Below are 26,579 nucleotides of genomic sequence, written 5' to 3'. Positions count from 1 at the left end.
CTAAGCCCTTGCACTGAGATGGGCCTCAACTCAACCAGGAGGTTTCAAAACTGCAACTTCTGAACATGTACTATAAATACACTGGGTAGTCTTAGTCACACAAATGCCAAGCCATTTGGGAATACTGGTGGGCTTTGAAGTTTGACAGCAAAATTCGCGGACTAACTAATCATAGTATGTGAAAATTATTCCTATTATCAGTTTCAAATAATCCTCCTTAATTTCCTGGAATACTTCCATGCTACAAGCAGGGCACCTCATAAATCATTATCTGTTTTCTCTAGACAGTTCATTATTTCATATCACAAACCCTACAGTTTCCCATTTAACACAAACAATCCCCATTTCTTCAGTCTCTCCTCTTATGAGAGTTTTCCAGGAGTTTGTGCAGTTTCCTGGGCAGTTTCTCAGTTCCCTCCAACTCTGCAGTCATGTTTCTGAGCTGGGGTGACTAATTGAACACAGTTTCCCAGCCAACAGTGGGATGTCCTCTGCTCTCTGTATCACCATTAGAAGACTCTGTTCCATAATTTTCCATTCCATTTCCTATGTACCTTAACATTCATATTAAGATGCTCACCAAGTAAAGTCCCTTATGACCAGGGTGACATCCAGGTACTTTTTGCAGTTTAATGGCATCAGTTTAATGAGTTGGAATCAATTTAATCAATTTAATCAGTTTAATGATTTGGAACCTGACAAAGTGTACTTTTGTGACTATCTTCTGTTACACACATTTACAGAACTTAGCATCAAGCTCAAAAAATCAAGGTTTACAACAAGACTAGCCTAGAAGAAACCAGGGGATTTTTCTTACTTTTCTGTTCTCTGAAGAAAGGAGTTTCTTTTCCCTGTCTGTGGAGTGTGATTTTTGGTGGGTTTGCTCCCTCAAGTTGCACAAATTCTTGGCGTAGCCTTGTGGGGAGAGATTTCCCATGTCCCCATGCAAATTGTCTCTGTGGTCCCCCAAGAGATAAGAGGGTCCTCAATGTCTGTCTAAGGTCTGGGCTGAAGGATATTTTCCCTGGTGAATTTGCCTCATTAAATCAGTGAGGTCTGGTGGCTTGCCTCCATGAAAGAAGATTCCCCTTTCGTTTTGATGGGCAGGCCAAGAGGTTGTTGTGGTTTTTCTTTTCAACCTCAACTCGTGCCAAGGGGAAAGCAGACAACAAGGCAGTAGACCAAAATACTGGCTGTCGAACATGCTCTCGTACAGAGGGAAATTACCCCTCAGTGCCCCCAGGACAAATACAAACGCATTGCTTCAGTTTGGGGTGTTTCTCCACCCTGCAGTACCAAATCATGCCAGCAGCACAAAGCCTGGGAGAGGTGAGGGTTACGGAGATGGAGACATTCTTTGGGATCTCTGAAGCTTGTACAAAGTCACCAACAGATGCACAGATAATAGAAACCCCAATCGATCAACAACTACTATCAGTGTCTCAACAAGACATGGCCAAACATAAACTGAATGACGTGTGACTAGAGCATCGCCACCTTTGTACATTAACCACCCTCATGCCGTTGCTTGTCAGTGCTGGGACATACCTGTTTCTGGCAGTTCCTCCTCTCCTCCTCCATTATTGTGCCATGAGCTGGCTAGCCCTACTGCACTAGGGTCTAGAGACCTCTAGGGATGTCTGAGGTCCCCCTGTGCTCCATGCAGCCTCACCTTTCCTCTGACCCAGTCCTCCCCCAAAACCAGCCAGTCTAAGAGGAAACAGGGAAGGGAAGCACATGGGAACAAAAAGGCTGTCAGGCTTACTGTAATAAGAAGTAGTCACCACCTTCAGAGTGCTTTATAAATACAGTAATTATAAATAGCAAGCGCCTGCAGAAATGAAAATGAGGCGTATGACAAGGAGCTGAAGGCAGGAGGAGACATCTGGGTAAGGAAGATGCTCTCCTCAATGGCCATTTCAAGCACTATGACCTGCAGCTGGAGGATAAATCTCAGCAGCAGGTTAAGTTAGATGCCAGTGACTGTGGACAAGACAGAACAGCTTGTTGCTGGTAGAAAATGGCTAAGTGCAGACGCACGCTGAAATCCTCTTGCTGTTCTTCCAAAGGGTCAAGCTGTTATCACTGCTCACGATAAGCCACATTCAGGCAAGAAATCCCTTAGAAGCCACTACAACTCACATGCTAACAAGTGGCGAAGGAGAGGTCAACCAGAGTAAGCCAAACCCCAGAGCAGATGGGTCACTCCAGGTATCAATCATTAGAATGAATTAGGGAAAGCCAAGGAAGATAGGCTGTGTGGGCCAACAATATCTTGGGACCAGAGATATGAATTATTTATACCTCCCACTGGATCTTCTCATATGTGAGCTTATGACTTTGCCACCTGAGTTACTGGAAAAGGTCTGAGGGTGGGACTCCAGGGAAAAATGCCATGTAAGCAGACACTGGAACTAGCCTCACTACTAAGAACAGAAAATTGCACCAGCATAATGGTCCAGACAGGTCCTTCTCCCTGCTGAGAAGGACATCTCTGAGGACACCTATGCTATCTGAGCTTACACAGAAGACACACGACAATGTAGCATGAGGCACACGTCCCTGCTCTTCGCCATGGGAACCCCAGAGAGAGACCAAAAGAAGGTGGCCTGCTAAAAAATTCAGGTGAATTGGACCTACTATGCAAAAGGAGGCTAAGTAAGCATGCAGTTGGTCCTGCACCAATGCAGGCAGAGCAGAACAGAGAAGAGTCTGCCTACTGAAAGCATTTAGGTCACACTTTTCCAGAAGCAATGGCAGCTGGTGCTAGTTTACAAAGAACAAGGTGCAGTTCTGGACTTAAACTGATGAGATTAGTCTAACTATGTAGAAAGCAAGGACTGCCTACTCCCTTGAAGAGTAACACCTGAAGAGCCCATTCCCTGAGGGTCAGAAGGAGCCGAGAGAGATTATCTAATTGTTGCTGAACTGAGTCTGTGTTAGCCAACACTCAGGAGCACAGGTTTTCCCCAGGGTTGACTGCATCACAGTTAAGCAACTCACCAGCTCAAACCTCACATGACAACTTGACTTCTCAGGAAAAACTCATTTTCCTGCAACTGTATGCAGGTTTTTTGCTGGCACTGGTATGCAGGAGAGCTCCTGAGCATTTGCCAGAGCCACAGATGCTCAGGTGAGACTCTTGCACATCTGGGAACCAAGGGGAAGGCAGACCCCCCCAGTTCGGTACCCAACCCTTGTCCATGTGTCCCACCCTTCCCCAAGAACAGAGCACTGTCTAGTCTGAGGTAACAATGCATTCGAGGGAAGTACTGTTGCCGAAATTCGGGAACCAAACTCTTTAACACAGGCTGTCTTGAAGAGCAGGCACTTTATTCGGCACCGGGTGCATGGGGGATCACTCCACCTAACATGGACACCGCATATTGTATCAGCCGCCCCTTATATGATTCTTCAATATACATATATATTACATTTCCCGGAATGGTGGTACATATTCAATACATTTCCCAGAACTAATTATAATATCTGCATAGTCTTTAGGCATGTGTCCTGGGTCTCTTAGGGGCGTCCACAGAGGCCTTGAGGGGTTCTCTAGTGGTCTCTGGTAGTTTCTCAAGTGATGAACTCTTGAGTTTTTCTCCTTATATGGCTATGAGTTGGCTCATCGTGCAGTTTGTTTTGTAATTCAGTCAGCAGAGCCAGGGGATACAATACTGATACTGAGGAACATCTTTCCCTTTTAGCACGTATTGCTTTGGTATGCAGACTTGCTACTCTTTGGTATGCAGGCCTGGTTGTCCTTGGTAAACGGTTTGTCACAGATTCTGCCTTTCTTTGTCTGTTCTCACCAGTTTCTCATATTCTTCAAGGATGCAGGTGTAGAAATGGTGTAACTTCTGCATACTTGGTTAATCTATATCTAAAATTCTTTTGCAACTATTTACAACCCATTTACAACAGTATCAGGTGAAAATCTGCTGTATGTTTGCCAAGGTCTTCCCTACAGGCTCTAATTTTTTTTTTCTGCAACTCCCAGAGGAGAAAATCCCCTCTTGCCAGAAGGAACTGCTAGCTCTCATCACTCTGAGATATCTGTGCCACTGGCCCAAAAGGCACAACAACAGGCCAGTGACACTTGCTCTCTACTTCCAGAGAGCATCTTGTGCTGGAGCAGAGAGAGAGAGTTTGGTGGTAGTGCCAGTTTCCCATCACTTGCCAAGTGTTAGTACAAAGCATTGCTGCCATCACTGAAATGTTTCTTATTTATCACTCCAAGGTACTGCCAGCCCCACGCCCTCAGCACTGCACAAAGACCGACACATGGTCTCTCTCCCAAGAGTTCAAACTCAGAGGGTGAACCTGAGCCAGAAGTTGCCACCACCTACGTTACAGCCACTCACCTACATTGCAGCTCTGCCTTCTGTCTCCCTCCCATTTACAACAGTTAACAACTGAAGTCTTTTTTCCCTCCCCCCGCCCCCATCTGCTGATATAACCACCGGCAGCCTTGCCCAGTAAGAAATATTTGCATGCATCTGACGGATAGAAAAAAACATTGTCTACATGACCCTGAGGCTGCAACACAACTGCGGTGGGGAGAGGAAGAGTCTGTAGACAAGCCTGCCCTTGCGCTCATCTTAACAGGTATGTCCCTGCTTTGACCCACTTCTTTCAGAAAATGAACATTAAAATCATTTTCATCAAGAGAGAAAACTGGAGCAGAATCAGGGACTAGAGCCATTTTGACAGCCCGTTTCTTTCTCTTTGGAGAGTAACCAGCTTTCAGATGAAGTGCTAGGGCATGCAGGAAACCTGCTCAGCAGATAACATGACAAATCCCTGCTAAGGCTAGTTACCAACACAGCTGTCATTGATCACTGCTATGGATTTCACCCCCTGCCAGCCAAGCTCCCTCAGCTCCTTCAAGCCTTATCCTGCAGCCTTTCACACAGCTCTGGAACGGGGTGAACTTCTGGTTCTTTTGGACTTACAGACTGGACTGCCAGAAGCACTTTATCCACATCAGGACTCTTCCCACAAAGCAGCACACGTAGCAGACAAGTGAGCTTTCCCACTCCCAGTGGGATTTCAATGGCTTCCACAAACAGGGGGACAAAATCTTCTCATCCCGTACTGTCCTGCGATTCCACAGCTGACAAGGAGACACCTCCACCTCCGACCCTCCGTGTCTCACCCACCCACCCAGATCTCCACATCTCTCACTTTTCGTTTGCTTTTCTTGGGTTTAACCAGCACTCAGGTCCATCACAACCCTGCCTACTGAGAGGAGTTATTGCCCAGCATCTACGATATAGAAATGGCTTTGGACTGAGTATCTCAAGCTGACCCAGTTTCTATTAAACAGAAAGGTAAAAAGCAAACAGCTCTGTAATGAAACCTTTTTAATTTTTAAAGAGCAGATCTCTGGTGTATCAGGGAAAACAGTTATAAAGCCAACAAGAACAAAGAGCTTGGAGAAGTACTGCAGAAAATACTTTGAATGTACATCATAAGTAAAAAAAACATTTGCCATCACCAAGCAAGATGAGGAAATGAGAAGAGCAGGGCTCCTAACCAACCTGAATGAATAACCACACCAAGAAGGATATTAGAGATAAGTAAAACAGCATCCTTGGTGCTGTTTTGGCAAGAAGAATATTGAAGCTGCGGCGACGACAGGTTAGACAATACAGAGGACAGAAGGTGCAGAAAAAGAAATGAGCTTTTGAAGTGGAAACAAATTCAAGAAGATGAATGCACTGAAGTCAGACAGACAAGATATTCTTGATCTCAGAACAATGAAAGAATAGTTGCATGATCGCAGCTGGCAACAAGGCTTTTGATAAATATACCTGTGAGGAAAGAGAGGAAGGAGGGGAAGCTGTGTGGCTGGCGAATAATAAAAGTAAAGTCTCTGCCTGTTCCGAAAGAGGAAGGAAAGTGACCCACGTTAGATCTATCGATCTGCCCTTAATACTACATAAAGCTTTCAGAAAACATTGGAAAAGAATAGTAAGACTGGGAAATAAATGAAAAATGGGGCAAAACACAACATGGGGTTGCTAAAGGTGGATTACTGTCTGGCTATCAGGAATAATACCAGAGTGAGATCTTGACTCACCAGGAGCATCAGACTGGAAGAAAATTAAGATCTCTGGGACAGAGAATTCATTTTTTGTTTGCTATCACAGCCTCAGACACCTGAGAGCCGGTAATGGAGCCGTGGGCAGGCCATTCCTGAGTCCGTGGCATATTCTCCTGGGCCACCTGCACTTTCTGCAATGCAGGTCCAGGTCCTTTGGATCCAGAGATCCAGCTGCACTTTATCTCCAGCATTCTGCATTGATGCCGTGAGGAAGACACACAGCAGCAATTTTATCTCCTTGCTGTGAATCATTTTGGTCAGCTCCAGCTACCAGAAGCTTTTGCCCATCTTTTAAGCATCTCAAGGCAGAGATTATCTGTGCACTCTCACTGCTTAACAGATGCTCTTGTAAGAGTGGCACCTACTACCTAGGGACAGCCTGTATGTCCTGGGGAGCATTCCCATCCCACACAGCGAAGAAGGCTGCATCACCTTCTTTTTATTTCTTTAGGCAAGCATTGTACACACAAACTATACACAATTTTTCTTCCACACCCCGATATAAGTCTGTGTATCCTGCATAGATATGTCCTGTTGCACGTCCTGTTCTCCCGCCCACGATGCACCTACAAACACACACGTGCTGTTGTTACCCCCCACCAAGCTCCTGCAGGAGCCTGTTCTGCAGCAGCACCACAAATGCAGTCTGGTACACACCAACAGGAGCATAGCCCGCTCCCTGCTCCCATTGGGCTGAACGGGACAGAGACCTGGAGACACAGAGAGGGTCCCCAGGTCCCAGGGCAAGACAGGGATAAGAAGGAAGCCCTAGGGTGCTTCCAGGACATTGTCACAGAGCTGTGAGCAGAATGCACTCTGCTTTGTGGTTTTGCTGGAAGCCCTCTCCTTCCCACCTGGCACCCTGCACTGAAACACTGGGTTTATCTTCTTCACCAGGTCTAAAGGCCAGACAGCCTTGCTGCTCCATAGGGACGGAGAGGGAGCAACCAACTGAGAACCTGCAGCAGCAAAATGGTTCCTCCAGAAAAATGCTGCAGAAAAGGCTGTGCTGCAGATCGCTCCCACCTTCACAAACCCCTTGGGGCTGCACACAGACTGACCATCTCAGGGAACACAGTGAGAGGCTGGAGAATGACAGTACAAACGACACATTTACATTCCCCGGACAAGGACAACCCTGAATTTCCTCCTCTGTGCCCTCTACCGCTGGTCTCTGACCCAAACCCCCTGTTCCTCCAGCTCTGCAATGCCCCTCACACCTGCCTCTTCTGTTCCACGGTTCCTCTACAGCTCTGCCAAACATTTACCATTTTATCTACATTTTTCATACCATCCTGTTGCTCCTGACAGGCCTAAAGATGCTTTATCTGAATTATTCTTGGGTCCCTGGAAAACTGCAGAAAGCTTTTCTGAATAGGTCAGACCTGCCAAGCTCGCTCTTTAGCAACACTGCTGTATGAAGCTGTAGGTGTCTGGAGGTAAAAAAGCAGATTTCTCCTTCCCCCATACTCCATACACCTTTACGACACCCATCAATCCAGACCCTCTACGATCTGTTCCTCAACAGCCAATGCTAATGTAACTCCCGTTAACATCACATTCCCCCAAAACACCTGCAATTGCAACCCCACATGCTCAGCATCTTCCATAACCCCAAAAGATTGCATCTGCTATTTGCTTATCCCCTTTTGTTACTACATTCCCATGTGCACATTCCCCTACAGCCACGTCACTTTACCACATATACCAAAATCTCTTTCTTTATACCTTTGCCTTATTGTTCTCGCTGACTGTCATCCTGAACATCGCCTCTTCAGCATCTACATCCCTATCCCACATATATCCTTCTCTTTGTTCAAGCCCTTCTCCCTTTGCGTTTGCAGAGGCAATTTGATGGAAGGATTTGTGCAGAGGGTGGGGGAGGGAAGAAGAAGGAAGGCAGGGAGGGAAAAGAGGGATTTGGCTATAACAAGACCATGTAATTAAGCTCTAGTAACTGGTACCCAGCCTGGACCCCTTGTTTCACTAATTAAAAGTAGTAATTCCTCCATTCCTGGATAACCTTTCTCATCCGATCTGTGAAAAGAGGCAGGGAGAAAGCATCCATTAACACAGCCAGTGCAGACACACCCTGGGCAACACAAAGGACTCCAGCCTGCAGAGCCCATACATCTCTTAGCAGAAGAGCAGGGTTTTACCTACCATAATATTTTATCCTAATGCCTTTGAGCAAGTGATTTGCTAATATTTAGGGGGGAAAAAAAAAAAAGAAAAAAAAAAAGCCAAAAGCCACACTGACAACAGCCTTTCCTCTGTCTGCACCCTTTGTTTCTGGCTTTTCATGGAAGCACTGTCTGTCAAAACAGCTTTTGAGCCGCACAGCAGCATCACCGCCAGGGATGCACAGAGAGCATGGTAGCTGGCGGGACCAAAACAATCCGTGTGGGCTTGGCTGTCATGGCAGGCACAATGGAGAGCTGTGCGACGGCATTGTCGGGGCGAAGCACGGCTCGCCTCTGCACAACCAGCCCCGGACATGACAACTGCTATTTCATAGCTACAATGGACAAACATGCACTCTGCGCAGCAACGCCAGCCTCCTCACTCGCTTACATCCATTATAATCACAGTAGCTCCAAAGCAACGCAGCCTCTGAAGAGACAAAGCAATCCTAAAATCTTGTAAGCTTTACCGGGTAGCTGGCAATCTCTACAAAAACAAACAGGCCACTTTGCAGGACAACGAACGGCCTGAAAACCGTCAGTACGACTAACACCCACCCCGATCATTTCTCCATCTCACCTTTCCACAGATCCTCCGTTCCCTGTCTCCTCTCACTGAACACGCTCTGCTCCGGCACTGCTGAGCACTCGGATTCCAGCGGGCTCCGTGCTCTCTCACCAGGACGCTGTGGGAAACACAGAGTCAAAAAAAAAAATTTTTTTTTTTCTTTTTTTTCACAGCTGCATCCCTGGCAATGCAGAGGGTCTGCGCAATCACATCTCCAATGCTCCTGCTGCTGCTGTGACGTTGCTGCGTGTGAGGGAGCAAGCATGCCCACAGCACCGCCACTCTGGCTTGCAATCAGTCCCTGCGGGACCTCAGACAAGGCAGGGGATGGGAGGGAGCGGAGAAGGAGAGGAGGGGAGATAAGTCGAGCTGGAAGATGGAGGATTGATTCTTACAGGAACTGGGAAATCAGGAAGGTAGCATGAGAAGACATAAAAAGACTAAAGCCCATGCCATAAAATAGAGCTGCAGCATCTTATTCCGTGATGAGCTTGGGTTTCTGATGCTGTGTGGTTGCAAGCCATCTGATCTCTTCTCCTGGCTTTGCAAAGGAAAGCAAAAGGAACTGGAGTGCTATGTTCCTACCGTTGATAATGGCAGCTAGAGCCCTTGGAGATAAAATGCTAGTCTGCAAAGCAACGCACAGGAGGAGGAGGATGGGAGGACTTATAACTGAGAGATCAGGAAAACTACAAGAAGCTTCTTGAAGCTTCTTTTACATTTCTGTAGCGCCTTGTTCTAAAGAGCTTCATCAACAGTATCTACCCAGCATCCCTGAAACGCAGTCACCCCTGGAGCGAGATGCAAACACCAGCGCTTCCCCCGGTGCTGAACACACCTGGCAGGGGCAGGATGTCTGCAGTCCCTGCTGTCACAGGGAATCGCAAATCAAGATCCCAGCAACTATTAACTACAGCTTGTGATTAAAGCGCTGACCGTAACCTGGGCTAAATCCCAGCATCTCTGCAAAGCGATCCACAGCAGACCTTCCTTCCTGAAACAAGGGATCACCACCTGCAAAAGCCCAGGCTCTCTTGCTGTCCTGGGGCCATGTGAAAAGATTTTTCTGTCATTCCCCTTTCACCAGAGGCAGCTGCAACCTGCTCCATAGGCAAGTCAGTGCAGTTCCTGACAGGGCACAGGTAGCTTCGCCAAGGGACATATGTGGCTGCTTTTGTTTTTCTACCACAGTCTGGGCATGACCCCAGACCCCAGAAACTCAGCCAGCTGTGCTCCAAGCTGTGCCAGGGGAGATGTTTCTAGCACTGGAGCAGCTGCCCTGAGACAACCGTCCTGGAGGGACCACTCACATTATTGCACTTCTCCATCCATTCCTGCTCCTACAGTCACCGCCCGGCGCTGAGCTAAGCACAGCTCAGAAAATGGAGTGTCCACATGGGAAAAAGCAACCCCTACGAGCCCGAACCAAACCCCATCTCCTAAACTGAGGCTCTACGGGGAGTGGATAAGTCAGAGAAGAGGTAAAAATGTCACACAGACACAGAGGTCAAAGAAATGAAGAACTATCACATGCCTGAGAACTTTTTGCTCTATGCCATGATGCACCCAAAGCAGCAACCAAATAAAACAAATACAACAGCCTGGACCATACAACACTTTGCAGAAGCTTCTGCCTCTGGAGAGGCCAACATAAAAGGCTATGCCAGAAAAATATTATACTCATTAGTGGAAGTGGCTGCCAATTGTCTTGGATCCCAGACCACTAGAAACCTTTCAAATATCTCTTCAAGTAACATTCAAATCAGATTACTGACTAAAAACCCAGTGGCTGGTGGGTGGCTCCCACCAAGGGCTCCAGAGGCAGGAGTCCAGGACTCCCCCCATTGCAGAGAGACCCTTCCAGCAAAAAAAGAGAAAGGGCCTTGGGCTGGCTGTGGGCTGCGCAGCCCATTCGCAATGCACTGGAGCCACCATCACAGACACAGCTCTGCTACTCACCTCCGAAACGCTGGGAATGGTCCCTCCGCCCGTCCCAAAGCTCAGGCTCCGCAGGTCCTTCCCAAGAGGCCAACGCATCTGCCCCATCTGTGGTACTTCACGCTCCGCAGCCCACTGCTTGCCTTTCCTTGGATGCTGGGGACCCACACCACCGCCTGGTCCCGTTCAAGCAGCAGTGACAAGCCCCTGGGAGGATGCAGGAGCGAGGGACATACCTCCATGCCTCGCCATTAGAGCAAGCAGAAAGCTAGTCCTGCCGGGCTCTGCTCCACCCGAGCTGCAGTAAATGAGACTATTTACTGTACTCCCACTAGCGTTCAGCCCCTGGACCCCTGTACGGCCAGTCCCATTGTATTGTCAGCGTTAATTAAGGCAGGCTCAAGCAGACATCTCTGGCCCATTCAGCTGGGACAGTCGGGGAGCGGCAGCGAGGAAGGAGACAGAGAGTCTCAGCTGCGGAGCTCTGTGCAGAACAAGGAGCGTTTGTTACCCAGGAGACTCGTTCCCACAGCAGAGAGGAGAATGGAAACTATTTCGGTGCCCTCCCCAGTCCTCCACAAGCATTGCCAATGCTGACGCCAGGAGGTATAAATGCTGGCAGGCTGAGTGCTTGCCTGTATCCCTGTCCCTGCCACAGGACGGTGGCATTAACCAATTCACTGACAGCAATGCCTGCCTTGTGTAGCAGACACGCACACCAGAGCAGATGAAGTCAGGGGGCTGTTTTGTTAAAAATCAGAGCGAGCAATGCAGCAGACAAGGGGCTCCCTGAGAAGCACTCCGACTTACATATCTGTTCCCAACATAAACATTTGTATTCTCCTCCCCAAAACACGTTCAGCACGTTCCCCCCACTGCAAGCTCACGTGGCCTTGCACCTTTGCAGCAAGCACCCCTTTGCTGCACCCCCCTCACAGGATCTGCCCCTCTCAGCAACAGCAGTAAAAACTGTTGGGCTGTCCCAAAGCTTCGTAGGTAGTAAGAGATTACAGGCACTAATGAGGAAGAAGAAGGCTCTTTCATGGGGACTGTCTTCTAGGAGATGACTTCTCTTTGATCACAGAGATGAGTCGGTGTGAGAAGGGGAGCATGGCTGACTCCATAGTCTCATGCAAGGAGGGGAGCAGGGATACTGCAGGCTGGTGACTGTGCTCCTTAAGAGAAGCAAGGTGAGGGAGATGGAGGTGCCAGAACACGCCTGCCCCTACAAGTAACAGGGGTCCCTGTCCTGCTTGGCCTGGAGAGGTAGGGATAGGTGCTTCCCACACACCCCAGCACTGTGGGGTGCAGCTTGGCAGGAGAAAATTGCTTTTCAAGCAACGTCAGTCTCATTACTCACAGGCATCCTGAGTGTCAGGCAGGGGTTTTGCCATCTCACCTCCTTCCCTCTTGCTCCAAGGGTGTGAGAACTCAATGCACAACACGTTCTCCCACCCGTGAATACCAGTAAGGAGGCGTGTCCTGTTCCCAGTGCCAGGCTGCAGCAGAGCTCACCACTTCAGGGGAGCCCCATGTGCTGCACTCACGCTGGACCCAAGCTGTGTGCGTACCTGGAGCGCTTGCTGACAACAACCAGGACACAGATAGATCATCTAGGCAGAAAAAAGCCCAACACATTTCTGTCTTGGCCTCGGGCTCCTTCCTTCATGTACCATGCAGGAATTGGCTGCTAAGGTCAGCACACTCCCACATATAAGAAGGAAGAAACCTTTCCACTTTTGCTGCATTTGTACAGCAAAATCATCCACTAGCAGCCCAAGCTTCCCACCTATTTGCTGCAAATCTGCTCCGGTGATCTGTGAACTAGAAACAGCTCAGCCCCAGATCCCAGCCAGCTGCCCGGGCTGTAGCTCTGACACCAAGCACCAGGCATGAACAGGTCTTTAATCACCCCTCACCATCAGGCGTGAGGCATAACCTGCCCACCCTCGCAAAAGCCAGACAGCCCTAGTGCTAGGGCTGCCGCCTCTCCACCACAGCTCACGGCCATAACCCAGCACAGGGAGCTGCCTGCCACCTCCTCCTAAAGGACATATATTTTGACTTAGCCCTCATTACCTTCAGCGTATCCATGCCTCTCAAGCAAACAGAAAGTGGTACGAGCAACAGCAAGCTCATCACCACAGCGGACAATCTGTGCCTTGCTATCTGCGAGTGAAACAGCATGAACATGCCTAGGCTACAGCTTCTGGCTCATCATGACCCCATCCGTAGCATGGCCACAGAAGGGGTGGACATCATCACTCTCCCATGTGCTGGACCACTCAGGAGCAAGGCAGGAACCACTCAGTGCCTTTCCATGTCACTCACAGATTGCTGACGGCAGAAATCTGAATCCTCAAGACACGGCAACCGCATCCACCCCTGCTGAGGCCATTTCAGAAATGCCAAAGTGAGGGATGTCAGTCAGAGCTGAACTAAGAGCATGGTACCGCTCAACTGGAGCAAGGGGGACCAGAACACAGAGGCCATCAGGAAAGCAGGAGGTGCTGAAAACTTTATAAAAATCCTCAGAAAGAAAAACCAAATCATTCCCCATCCCTGCCAACCCTGCCTTTCAAGGTCAAAAAACATCCCTCTCTCAAACATGCAAAGATCAATACAGGCTGATCGTTACCAACATGCGCTTCACAACTTTTCTATTCAGTGTGAACAAATATGGGAGTTTTTGAATGAGAGATCAGAATCGAAGAAGATTGAGAAAAGCACACATTAGCTTAGTGGCAATGCCTGCCTTCCGTCCTCACACTTCCCCAGGGGGTCACTAACCGATCCCGCGCACTGAGCCTGCCTTCCGAGAGGATCTGAGGACAGAGGCACAGGAGTCTGCGGGGTCAGGCCAGTTGCAGACACGTTCACAACAGCAGGTTTCACGAGCCCCCCATGATGATCCTGCCCCAGCAAGCTGTGCCCACTGCCCAGAGCACCAGTACTGACTTCTTCGGGGCTAGCAACCCAAGGCAGGAGTCACGCCTCCAAGTAAGAAAATGGCTGGAGAAGAGAAAGTTGTTGCTGTTTTTTCCAAAAATTTGGACATTTCTTGTTGTTTGCTAACCATTTTCTAACAGAATTAATCCCCCAAATTAATTCCTCTGATGTTTAAGAACATTCTCTAAATTTCCAGCTTATCTTTATCCATGCACAGCTCACCCCTATTCACTCATGTTCCAAAAATGAGCTTTAACGTCAGTGTTTATCCAGTCTGTGTTTAAAGTTATATCATCTGAGTTCTTTAATCACTTCACATTAGATAGACTCTTCATTTCTTTGATCATACCAGTATCCCTTCTCTGGACCTGACCCAGTTTGCATACAGCCTTCAGAGAGTGACTGGAAATGTACACAGTCTTCCAAGCAAGGTCTCATCATGCCTTAATACGCTAAAATTTCCTCATCTCTGCTACAAATATTTTGTCCAACACGTAATGTTGGATAGCATTTATCTTTTTCATAGCTGCATCATACCAGCTGCTCACAGTTACCCTGCACGTCACTGACAGACCCTGGGTTTTCTCTCTCACTTTCCCCAATGAGCTCCCAGCTGGAGCTGAACTTTTTGCTCATTTCTCATGCACACAACCATGCAATTTTGAACTACCCAGTTCCCATTTGCATTATTCCTTAACGACATCCAAGCTCTTCCTGCTGAATAACCCTGAACTGCCTCTGATGATGCTTCCTAGCTTTGTGTCTTTAGGAAACATCACTAGTAAAATCTTACTTTTAAATGCTCAGAGCATTATTTGGCCTATTGAATAGCTTCCATTTTGAGGCTACTCTCTAACAACAACTTCCCTTCAGACCAGTAGTTCCTCTTTCAACATTTCTGTTATCTCTGTTTACTGCTGGTTAGTTCTCAAAGGGTATTATGGATGGAAGAAGTCCACATGGGTTCAAGGGGAGGCAGGACAAGCACTTGAGAGATCCCCTTCAGCTTACTAAACAGATAAAATATAACAGACTTAGCAAATCCCCTGGGAAAAAAAATTATTAGGATATAATACCTGCTTGCCCTGCTCCCCCTCCTCCCTAGCTGACCACCTGCAACCACTTTTGGAAAAAGCATACTGGGCAAGGTGGTTCCTTCATCCCAATCACTATTTTGATTTCCACTTTCCTGTATTAAGGTCAAATCCTTCCTATTGCTAGCAGCTGATGCCTCACTGCTCAGGAACAGAGGCTTTCACAAGCTCCATAAAAAGTCACAACTACCAGATAAGGCTAGTGCTGGCAAGGCTCGCCACGGGGCTGGGCTGAGTTCTACATACCTCTAAAATACTGAGACATCTACGGGAAAACCAAACCCAGCCCACAACCAGCTGTCTGTCTCCAGTCCCTTCCAGCCCAGGATTCCAGTATGTTTGTACTCTTTTTCTAGGAAAGTGCTGCTATCAACATTTTACACACAGGAGACTGGGGCAACAAGGAGATGTGAATCACTTGAAAAGCTGTGGGAAAGGCAGAACCGATCCTACAACCCCAGTGCCCATCTTTTAGCCCTAATACTTAGTACTGCCCAAGCAAGAGCACAAAGAAATAGCTGAACACTTTTAGGCAGAGGGAAATGAGGACAGAAACAACAGAGCAGCTCCTGAATCACGCCTGAAGTCTCAGCTTCAATCTGATAAACCAAGCTCATAAAGCTGTACAGAAAACCTTGAATTAAAGCAAAGCCTGGACATAACTGATCCAGCCTGAGATTTCAGAGTGTTTGAAGTAGGAGCTCAGCTCTAAGAGCAACCCTGTTTCTTCAAGCATTCACTCAAATATTGATGATACACTGAGTGGGAATATAAACTTTCAGCAACCAAAGCCATGGCAAAAGGAGCAGAAGGGTATTATTACAAAAAAGACATGTCTTCTAATCTGGCAATCAATTGCTCTGAGCAGCCCATGGTAACAGTGGATATTAAGGTGTTCCTGGCTTCACTCCTATTAAAATTAGTTTTCAAAGTGGGATCAATGCTGCCTCTACAACACAATTTAGCTAAACCATTAGTTTCACCACGACTTAATAGTTCCCCACTGCCATGAGGAAAGCTTTAAGTTGCCACATTACATACTATATTGGAGCTGGTGAATTTGGCAGCTGCAGTTCTGCTGTATTCACTGGTTTGTATCCTGACCTCAAACAAAAATTACGCATTTCCAACTAAGCAGCTGAAAAGCTGCAGGGCTGAGTTGAATCCGCAGCCCTGAAATGGTTCACTGTCTATATACTAAGTACAACCACAGACTGCTGTGTACACAGCACGCACTGCTCAAGGAAGGTGACTGCTTATGGTTCCCATGATGTACACCAAAGTGACGTTCCCTTCCCACTCCAGGGGCATCGCGTGGCTGACTCAAAGTGAGGGTGACTGCACTGCAAACAAGCCTCAGCTCACAGAGACTGCAATGGAAGCGATGTAGCAGGAAAGGAGCAAGCAGAGGAGAAGAAAAACATCACTGTTGGACACAGGAGAGGCCACATCCAAGAATGGAAAAAGCCTCCTGCCCTCCTGCTTCAGTACTGAGTCATAAATATTCCAGTTTTCCAAGGCAACAGCAAGTATGAAAACTGCTCTGGATTTCACACAGAAAAACCACACTCACCTCCCTCTGCGCATGTCAAAGCACTTCCCTGCCATCACTGCTCCGAGCAACAGCAAAAAGTCAAGCAGTGAGATTTGGCAACTCACCACGAAGTGAGTTCCCAGCAGACCTCCCTGTTCTCAAACACTCCCACCTTTGCAATGAAGCCCAGGGAGCACATAACCACCAGCTGATTTATTAAAGACACGTGATATTAATTACAGTTGTTTATACTGAATTTCTTTCCTAAGTTTCTCCATTTACCACCCCAACTGGACATGCAGTGCTGCTACGCAGTGTTACCTCCCCCAGCTGGCTATGTTTTAGTGGCAAATAAAGCAACGTCTAGCGAGCCTGTGCCTCTGCAAAGCACTCTGTCATTAAAAGACACTATTGAAGGTACACTCAAAAACGGCCCACTAGCAGCAATGCTACAGCACAATATTGGCAGGCATAGGACTCCAGTGCCACCCAAGAGACTGCCTGTGCTCCTGAGCACCCACATCCCAGTAGCCACCTGGAACAGCTGCAAAGGGAAGAGGAAACAGGACCACTGAAAACTTCTTCTAAAAAGCCTCTGTAATGCAGGCTTGTAACTAAATCCTGGATACCTCGTCTACCACTTCTGCATTTAATCTACTGGCTCTCAGATGGAGCGGTTGTTTTTTACTCTTCATCTGTATCGTCTACAGTACCAATACTGTTAGCTGAAGGGATAAGGTCTATACATAAACAGTAAAGTGACATAAATTACAATCATTACCATGACACCTCACACAGCACAGACCGCACATCCCCACCCATAATCATCACGCGTGACCTGCTTATTCAGAAGGGATCTGTGGTTACCGTAGATCACAGGCTGAACTTGAGTAATAGTGGCATTTTGCTTTGAAGCAGACAAACGGTATGTAGGGCTGTATGAATAGGCATGTCATATGCAAGACATGGAGCAATCCTTCCTCTCTGCCCCACACTGGCACATGCCTCATGGACGTGTCCTATATGGACAAACTGGTGGGAGCTCAAAGAGAGCAAGGAAAAACAGAAGGGAGTAAATTGCAAAGCAAGCCAGTTAGTTCTCTGTAGAAAACTAGGGGGTACGTGAAAGCACTTCTGAAATGTACAAAAGGCTGCCGCCAAGAGCAGGTGAATAAGCTGTTCTCCATATTGTCAACAACAGGAACAGGCTCCCTGAGGGGCAGCCAGGGAAGCTTAGGTTAGACATCAGGTATAACAGATAAAACTAGCCATTCGTTATTCCACCAAAAAAGCACAGTAGTCAGGGGGTAAGACTTGTTTTCTTAATATTTTACATGGTCTTGTCTGTCTCAGAAGCTCTCTGCTTTACTTATTTAGAAGCATGCACTCCTGTTAATTTTCACAGGCCCTTAGTGTCAGAAACTGGAAACAATTTATTTTTCTGGCTTTGCTGCCAAAGAAATGCCCATCTTAGGATCTTGGCCAGCCCAGTGTGCTATGGCATCAGGAGATACCAATAGAGGTAAGGGACTGGACTGCTAAGATGCAGGATGCAGCAGATGATGTCCCAATCACTGGGAGCTTCTAGAGAGATAAAGTGAAGAAACAAAAGGAATGGCATAGCCCGAGTCCACTATGCCTGGGTCAGGGAGATGTAATGATGTGGCTTCTGGAGGTCTTATTCTTGTATGATTTCTCTTTGACTCAGAGGAGCAGAAAGCCTCTAATGCAGGATTAAAAGCTGAGAGCAGTTTATTCTGTGAGGCAGAATACCTGGAGAAACAGAAACACACTCCTGAAAAGACACAACAAACCTACAGGTACAGCCTGAGAGTGGAAAAGCATCCCATGCCAGCTGAGCCGGTAGCTAATCCACCTGGCTGTTAAAAACATACTCCAGGTTTTTATTTTTCCTAAATGGAATATGCTCAGCACCAGCTTTCAGCCAGTGGATTCATCCTCCTTTCATCCACCACAGTGAAGAGACCCTTTCTCATGAATTTGGTATTGTTGAAGATGATCCTTGACCACAGCTGAGAACCCTTCTAAGTTTCTCTCTGGTTATTATTAACCTCTCCCCATCTAATACAGCAGGCTGTCCTGGATCATCAATCAGTTGTGCTCGAGGTCTCCATGTCAGGTCAGCCCATGATTAAACAACCTTTTGGCTGTACGCGCTTATCGGTGTATGCTTAATTGGCAGAAAAAGTCTAATCTGCAGCACCTAGCTGCCGTGCAGCCAGTTGTGCAAGGTCTACCTCCTCCAAAAGACGTGTTCAACCAACAGGCAGCCATCCCGTATGCAGGCGGGCACACAGAGCCAGAACTGGGAAGTATGTGCTTGTTGACTGCGTGCAACAATTTTGCTCAAGTCGGAGAAAGACCCACAGTGAAGGAAATGCTGTAAGGATAAAGGGGATCCGTGCGTGGGAGGAAATCCTGCCATGTTCTTTAAAATAGAAAATAAAAGCTGGCAGAGGCAGGCCATGAAGGCAAAGCAGTCACAGGAGACGCCTGACAAACACACCAAGCTTAGATTGCGTCGGACAGACTGAAACAGGGCTCAACCTCATGTGAAGCAGATGAAAGAGCTGGGACACACTGCTCTACGGGGTTCCCCATGGAGACATCTCAGCACTTCAGGAACTGCTGGAAACCGTGGTGTGGGGCTCTGGCAGTGCACAGAAGAGTATTGAGAAACATCCACCAAAGAGGTACTTAAAGACAACAAACAAGGTCATGTGTCCCCATGTACCCCAGACACATTCCACTCAGAGGAACAAGAGCATGCCAGGGTGGAAAGAGCCCTGAAAGAGTCCTCAGGAGCTCTGTAATGTATGATGATACACAGAGCCTTGGCTCAGGCCTAATAATAAGCAGCAACGATGATGACTCAGAGAGCTCCTTTGTTAGCTGGACACGCGAGAGGAGCAGGAAGGAGCAGAGGAACGGAGGAGCAGGAAGCCCCTGATGAAGGACTGATTGCCCAGAGCATGCTCCTGGAAAAACAGAAACATGCTTTTCATCTCCATGACATATTTCCATCTCCGGACAATTCTGAAGTCTGTGCTTTCAATACACACTTAAGAAAGCATTCCATCCTGTGCACAAACCCAGCATGTGCCTCTCAACACACAGCAAGGAAAAGAGAAGACCAGCTAAATGGTGAGAAGGGAAGGAGTGCTAGCAAGGGCTGAGCATGTGAGATACAACAGCCAAAAGATAAGCCAAGCCAGAAGATAAGCGGCTGCTCTGCTCTCACTCATTCTCAGTGCAACTCATTCTCAGTGCAACAGCTGGAAAAAACTCTCCGTCATGATGTTCTAACAGGACCTGCTCTCCATTCCTGGGAACATCTGCCAGAATTACTAATCCCATGTTAGAGGAGGTGAAGCATGGAGCGCCAAACAGCACTTGTGACCTTTTTAGCAATTTTTGCACACCTGCTACTTTCACAGCAACTTTCTGTATCAGCTTAAAATAAATCCAGCGCTTCTGAAAGTAAAGTACTCAGAGATTGCAGAAGCATCTGGCCCTTCCTCTGCGAAGCCAGAAACTAGCACAGATGTATCTGGGGATGCAAACATGAAGGCCAAGGAGCTACAGAGGGGGATTAATGCTGTAGTCCTGAACCCCAGCACCTGAAAGAGAAGTGTGGTCTCCCCTGTCCATGACACTGCTGCTTTCAACTCAGAGCAAACAGGTAAGCCCAAGCACTGCCCCCAAGTTTGGAGCCAGGAGACATCTCACCTCTTTACCTGTTCTTCTGTGTGCAAGGCTCTATGCATTGAGCTGTGTAACAGCAATGGGCGCTCCACTCCCACAGGGGGTAACTTCTCCTACATCCCATGTTAGACCAGGCAAGAGTGGAACCGCATCATCTATCTGTGAGAGGGAGCATCTCTGTCTTCAGATGGGGCTTCTTTGAGCATGAGCCCTCCAAGAAGCATTTCTGTGAGCTCTAGGCTCCATACACTGAACACAAGGACTCAGTGGGGTCTGCTGCTTTCCAGCACACAGCAGCGGCTGATGCTGCAGCAGCATGAGGGCGGCTGAACGGCATACCTAGCATAGGACTTGACCAACAACAGGCAAAACCCAGCCCAAGGGAAACAAACTGCAGCTTCCAGCTCCTCAGTGGCATGGTACATCCTGCACTGGCTACATAGCCCAAGGAGCATGGCTCCCCAGCAATCTCTGCAGTGTGGTCCGGTTTTCAGTTATAGGCACCGACCACACCATGGAAAGGGCAGAATTTTGGAACAACTTTTGTATTTATATGGACAGCAAGAACGTCCAGAGCTATAGCTGTAATTCAACATACAGATTTAAGTGCCTTCCACAATTAAACTAATCTCCAGCTATCAGTCCTCAAGATAAACCTAACACAGGGCCAGAATCCCTACATATGCCATTGCTACAGCCCAAGACTTTTTAGCGAAGCAGCTACCTCTGGCCACTGGCAGGGACCTAGCAGCAGGCTAGACTAAAGCTCAGGTTAACCCCTCCTGGAATTTCCTGTACCTCTCATTAGACCTAGCGATAATAGTCAGAACACACAAGGCAAGCTCAGTAGCAAATAACCTAATTAGAAGTGAAAGTCTCACATCCTCTCAGTGACCAGCACATCTGCTGAACCTGAGGGTCAGTGTCCTCTGTGGTCAGCAGGGCAGCAAGAAGAGGAAAACATGGGGAGCCCTGCCGGACCCCCTCCTGCTGCCCCCTCCCAAGGGTCCAAGGCTGCTCTCTATGGAAGATTCCCAACACTTTGGCTGAAACGACGCCAGCATTTGGGCAGGGCTTGGTGTTATTTTTAACACTTGCTCACATAACTCTTTGGATGAATCCTGGGAAGAGCTTGTCACCAAAATAGTATACTGTGGGCACTATTTATACACCCACTGGCAGCACAGCAGGATATGCTAAGGAGGGAAAGCTAGAGGACCCCCTTCCCTCCTCACAGCTTAGCAACTAGGGATATAGGGGGGCCCTAAAACATGGTTTGTTGTTTGGGCTAGTCCTCAGAAGTAAACCATCACCTGCAGAAGGCCTGATACCCTTGTCTGTCCTGTTTAGGAGACTCTCGTCCACATGGGAGGGAACCCCAGGCACAGCAAGCTTGGGGAAGATGGATGGCTGTGTGTACAGGGGCAGGCACATCCCAGCTGCTGTGGACGAAAAAGGGAACAGTTGTGCCTAAACACCAGCTAGGTCAGAAGAAAATGCTGCTGCCCACCTATTCTATCTGTCCTTGGCTACTGCAGGGAAATCCAGCAGGGGTAGGGTTTCTTGGTCATCACCTCTTTCCCCGATACAGCCCCAGTAAAGGAGTGCAGTGGTGGGGGAAAGTGAAGCATTAAGAAAGCACCAGACTAACAAGACTGACTCTCCTTCATCCCTAGGGACAACAGCAGCCTCAGGCCTTTCCATATCAAAACAGCTTGCCCTAAGGGATTGAAGGAACAAAAAATACCCCTTTGAGCCTATCCAGGGAAAGGAGGCTCTTCCCCTGTCTAATTTTCTGAAGTAAAAATACCTTCTCTAAAGCCATTTCCGTGCCTACTGAACTCCCTTGATTTTTGTCTTCTGCGAGTTTCTTCTCCCTCCCTCTTTCCCCCAAGACATATTCAGACTGCTCTCTACTTTCTTATCTCCTGGAGAAGCAGGTGACATGAGGTGCAGAACATGCACAGAATGCTGCACGAGAACAGAGAAGACAGACAGGCTCTGGAGCACCAGCACACTAACCTGGAGTAGAAAGGGAGCCAGAGTTTGATTTTCCAGTGTGTACGTAAAAAGAAAATGGATATATGCATTCTCTTTCCATGTAATAGAGGCTACAGCCTGAGCAGCATACTGACTGTTCATCAGAGCTACAGAACAATGCAAAATAAAACCACATACACACTACTAATTGAAGCATGCTCTCCAGGCAGAGGCAGGACTGGCCACATTACTTTTAGCAGAACAAATGGAAGGGATCAGCTCCTACCTTGCCAGATAGACTCTCCCAAGATCATGGGCTCCGCTCACTGCAGCTGGAAGCTGGGTGCAGCAGCAACAGCATGAGAGCAGCACGAAGAATACAGCAAGCAGAGCCAGCGATAATCCAAAGCAAAACCGGCTTGTCCCTGTGTCGGCTCAGGGATCAGCAAGCCACGCTGTGGGGAGTCTCTGCAGGCAGCTCCCCCGTTGCTGCAGGATGGCGGGTGAGAGGCAACATGACAAGGCACTTCTTCCAGATAGGAGCTGGCTCAGGGATTCCTCCTGCTGCCAGTCACCTGCCTCTCCTCGGGCACAGTGGTGCCAGCGTGCTGGTCTCACTCACAGAGCATGTGGGCAGGAGGGAAAAGCGAGGGCTGCGGGCTACTGGCAATGCAAGGGCCAGATTGCTAATGAAAGCCCCAGTGTAAATACAGATGCACTCTGGAGAGGACTATGGCAGAAATGCAGCTCGTGTTACAGAGAGCCATTTACAGCAAGCTCAGAAAGATGCGAGCGTGACAGGGCTGTGCGGGCTGACTCCACGGCCTGCCTGCCCAGGCAGGGGGGTGGGAGGGCAGCTGCCTGCGAGGGGAAGCCGTGGGGCGGTGACCACTAGCGAGGGGAGACCCCCCAACTCCACACTCTCCAGCAGCTCCTACAACTCCATACGCAGCACCTGCTAGCCGTAATGCAAACCTATGCAATTCTCCATCCTACGCCCCACCTGGGATAGCCCCAGCCCCACACGTTCTCTGGTGCACAGTGCTACAGCAGCCCATCATGCCTGGGAGAAAGGCATGCTCCACCCGTGTGTGTGACCAGCTCATGGTGCAGGAGCCCATTCCTGTTGTCCAGGCCCTCTCCCCGTGCTCAGGGGCTCCACACCTTTGGGACTTACCCTCTCTCTCCACTTCACTGCCTTTGGCACCTCCTGCCAGGATTCTTCTTCCCCTGCCATTTCAGGATGACTCACAAGCGGTATTGCAACTGGATTTACACCAAATAAGAAAGATGGGGGATAGGGACTAGCTCGGCAAAGAAGCAATGTGTCAAAGGGTTTGGGAGCTTTGCCTCCGTTGTGCCCACAATTCGAACCAGCAGTAGAGGGGTTTTGCAAGTTTCAGCCACTGCCCATTAAATGAGCACTGAAAGACCTCAGCAAGGGGCTGAGGAGGTGTTTCAGGATGCATACCACAGCGGGCATAGCCTATTTTCAGTAAGCCTGGTGCCAGGCAGGCATATAGCTCACACTAGTGACCTCTGGGTGCAACCGGTGACAAAGAACTGGGAGTTCATGTTGTTCTGAAGCAACTGAGGTCTGTTCTGTAGAGACTGGGGGGGCCTCCTTTGAAAAAAATACTGCCTAGCCTCAAAAGAAATAGTGTGAAAACAGTTGACTTTTAGGCCAATTGCATCAGTGAGTGCTGTTAAAAACCTAGCTTCAAGGAGAGTACAGGGACCCCAAAGTAATAGGTGTATGTCCTGGTGATACCTACCAGAGGGGTTGTCCTGGTTTCGGTTGGGATAGAGTTAATTTTCCTCTTAGTAGCTGGTACAGTGCTGTGTTTTGGATTGAGTGTGAATATAATGTTGATGACACGCTGATGTTTTAGTTGTTCCTAAGTAGCGCTTACCCTAAGTTAAGGATTTTTCAGTTTCCCATGCTCTGCCAGCAAGCAGGTGTGCAAGAAGCTGGGAGGGAGCATGGCCGGGGCAGCTGACCCGAACTAGCCAAAGGGCTATTCCATACCATGGAATGTCATGCCCAGTGTATAAACTGGGGGCAGTTCGCCGGGAGGTGTGGATCGCTGCTCAGGCATCAGTCAGTGGGTGGTGAGCAATTGCATTGTGCATCAGCGTGTCATCAACATTATATTCACACTCAATCCAAAACACAGCACTGTACCAGCAACTAAGAAGAGAATTAACTCTATCCCAGCTGAAACCAGGACAGGGGTGAAGCCAACCAGGCATCAAGCCCGCCTGAAATGCTCCCTGCTAATGAGCACAGCCAGGTGTATTATCTATACTCTCCTTTCTTCACCAAACTGCTGGTACAGCCACTACCCCTGACACAACTGGGAAAGCAAGGGTATCGGAGTTAAAACTCCCTGTTCCTGCACATGCCAATATCCTTTCCCTGGGCTGACAGCGGCTGCAGTGAGGAAGGTGCTTTATGCTTTCCCCCTCCACGGTGCAGAGTTTCTCCACCGCAGCCCAGCCCAGCTGACTTTGGGATGAGGTAGTCCTCCTGGCATTGAGCTACCTTTGCACAAGAAAAAGGGAAAATTTCCCAATGTAACAACAGCGAATCTGGTACCAGGTGCAGCTCCCCAGGTCTATCTGAGACAAAATACAGCCACGACTTCATCGCCAAGGATTCATCAAGATGGGGAAGAGGGCTCCAGACAGGGGGCTGCTTCTCCAAACATGATGAGCCTTCATGACTTATTCCTGCGTAGTGACAAACTGGGACAGGTCTCTCCTAAGGTGAAGCGACTACACCGACAGGCTGGTTCACTGCTAAGCAAGACAACACTGAAGCCGTATCTTCTACCAAGTTGCTTCTGCAGCAAAACGGGTCTCAGCCAGGGAATGGCTAACTACCAGATGATCCCAAAGGGTTTAAAAACCATTCACAACAACCCAGGTTCAAACGAGGCAGTTGACAGTGTTTAGATCAAGGCTGCAGTAAGGCTCACCACATCTGCAGCAACAGCAATCCTGTCAAGGCGCAAGTGACAGCCCTGCAGCATTCACAGCCTCCCAGGAGCATGAGCATTGACCTCGGCTGGGGAACCCTGCCTACAAGCCCTCCCCTGTGCTTTCTGACCACACCTGGAGAGATGGAGGAAAGTGATACCCACAGAAAATGGGGTTTAGCAATCTCTACAGCCTGGCCTCGTCTCAGTTTGGGAGCGGCTCTGCTAGTGGGAGGTGTCCCTGCCCATGGCAGGGGGGTTGGGACTAGTGATCTTTAAGGTCCCCTCCAACCCAAACCATTCTATGATTCCCTACAAGTCCTGCTCCACCTCCGTCTGACCCACTGCCCACGTTCATCATTCACTGGAGGTATCCAGCCATTACAGGAGACGACGGGCACAGTCAGCACCACTTCACAGGAGTTTACTTTTCCAGTTCAGCTGCATAAAACCTCAAGCAGACCACCTCCCTGTGTGGTGCCTTGTTCTCCCCCCCCCCGCCCCCCCGGCCCCGTGAAATAAGGATCATAACACTTACCAAGCTGCTGTAGATGTAAAGTTAACTTCATTATGGGATGCTGGCAGTCTGTAAACAGTAACGAGCATTCTGTGATACTCTTTTTCCACCCATAAGCAGAGATTCCTTGTGGCTTTCCCAGGCGTACAAGCTGCTGCACGCAGCTTTCTTCACCCTCGCCACGGCAGGTACGCTGCAAAGACAGGGATCCCCATTACCCCCAAAAGCAGGAGCTTCGGTCCCTCTACCAGCCGCGTCCAGGCCATCTGCCAGGCGGGAATGTGATGCACCAGCCCAGCCTCAGCCGAGCTGTCAAGGCAGCGGAAGGGCTGGGGCTGCACTGCTCTGGAATTCCAGCAACGCACAAACACCCCGTCAGCCTGCACCAGGAATGACTCCTCCCTGCCCCGGACCAGGCTGAATCACTGGAAATACCAAAACAACGATGAGGTCACGTTCCCAGAGCAAGGAACCGCAGCCAGATATAGCCACGCGGAGAAGCGTGCTAAAAAGGGACTCGGTGTACAGGCTGGAGGCTCTGGCAGACAGGCACCCGGGGCATTTGTCTCGTTTAAAAACAGCTTGAGGCTGCTGGGAGACTTTTTTTTCCTCTGCAGGGAGCAGGGAACTGGGCAGCACGACAGGGGCTTTAAACTCTTTATCCATCCCGTTGAAAGAGGCACAAACATTAGAGCTCGTGAATGTATAGATTTGGGTTCAAGGAACGAGGCAGGGGTAAAATTATGACTGGATTCTGAGTCTAGTGTTCCCAAAATCTCACTGTGATACCATGCTCAGGGTTAAGCAGTTAAGAATCCCCCTGCAGCAAGCTGAATGGCAGACAAAAATCATATGCCCATTACTGTCTGGTTGCTTTTGCTACAGCCTCAGCCAGCTTCCACAAAAAACCCCATTGATTTGGTAAGTTTTCAATGGGGTAAGTGGCAAATAACAGTGGCCCCTGCTATTGCTCCTAAAATGAGCATCTAAGGCACTCCAT

The 26,579-nt window shown here is 48.6% G+C and overlaps 1 protein-coding gene across 1 annotated transcript in view; it reads right to left on the bottom strand.

Moving 5' to 3' along the window:
- Positions 1-25,742, bottom strand: part of RUSC2 (RUN and SH3 domain containing 2) — a 53,598-nt gene extending 27,856 nt beyond the window's left edge. The window contains 2 exon segments of the mRNA XM_050913440.1: positions 8,873-8,978; positions 25,601-25,742. The gene's annotated coding sequence lies outside the window, so the exon portion shown is untranslated.
- Positions 25,743-26,579: the final 837 nt, after the last annotated feature.

Source organism: Gymnogyps californianus, chromosome Z (assembly GCF_018139145.2).
Source record: "Gymnogyps californianus isolate 813 chromosome Z, ASM1813914v2, whole genome shotgun sequence".
Taxonomy (NCBI): Eukaryota; Metazoa; Chordata; class Aves; order Accipitriformes; family Cathartidae; genus Gymnogyps; species Gymnogyps californianus.
The sequence above is the reverse complement of the archived record's forward strand: the minus strand, read 5'-3'. Positions and strand labels throughout refer to the sequence as shown.